We start from the raw sequence: 590 nt of genomic DNA on the forward strand, positions 1-590 counted from the left end.
GGAAGGGTTAAATCTGTGCGCGCGTGCGTTTATGCATATCTAAATAATTAGACGTCATTGTTGACGCGTCGCTTACACTATTATTATTATTATTATTATTATTATTATTATTATTATTATTATTATTATTACTTGTTAAGCCACAACCCTAGTTGGAAAGGTAGAATGCTATAAGCCCAGGGGCTCCAACAGGGAAAATATCCCAGTGAGGAAAGGAAAAAAGGAAAAATAAAATATTTCAAAAACAGTAACACCAAAATAAATATCTCCTTTATAAACTATATATATATATATATATATATATATATATATATATATATATATATATATATATACATATACATATAATGATCACGAGAAACGTCCAAAATAAATGTAAAATTACTTGAACATTTACCAGAACGGACAAAAATAGTAAAATCAACATTACTACGAAGACGACAAAATCAAAATCAAATAAAGATAAAAGACGAATTGTAAGAACTAACCGGAAATAAGACACAAAAAAGGCAATTCCACCGACCCTGAATATGTGCTCTAAGCAAAGGATATCAAGTCTCGGGGAGAGTCTGGACGGGAATAATAAATTT

The sequence above is a fragment of the Palaemon carinicauda genome, chromosome 17, assembly GCF_036898095.1.
Source record: "Palaemon carinicauda isolate YSFRI2023 chromosome 17, ASM3689809v2, whole genome shotgun sequence".
NCBI lineage: Eukaryota > Metazoa > Arthropoda > Malacostraca > Decapoda > Palaemonidae > Palaemon > Palaemon carinicauda.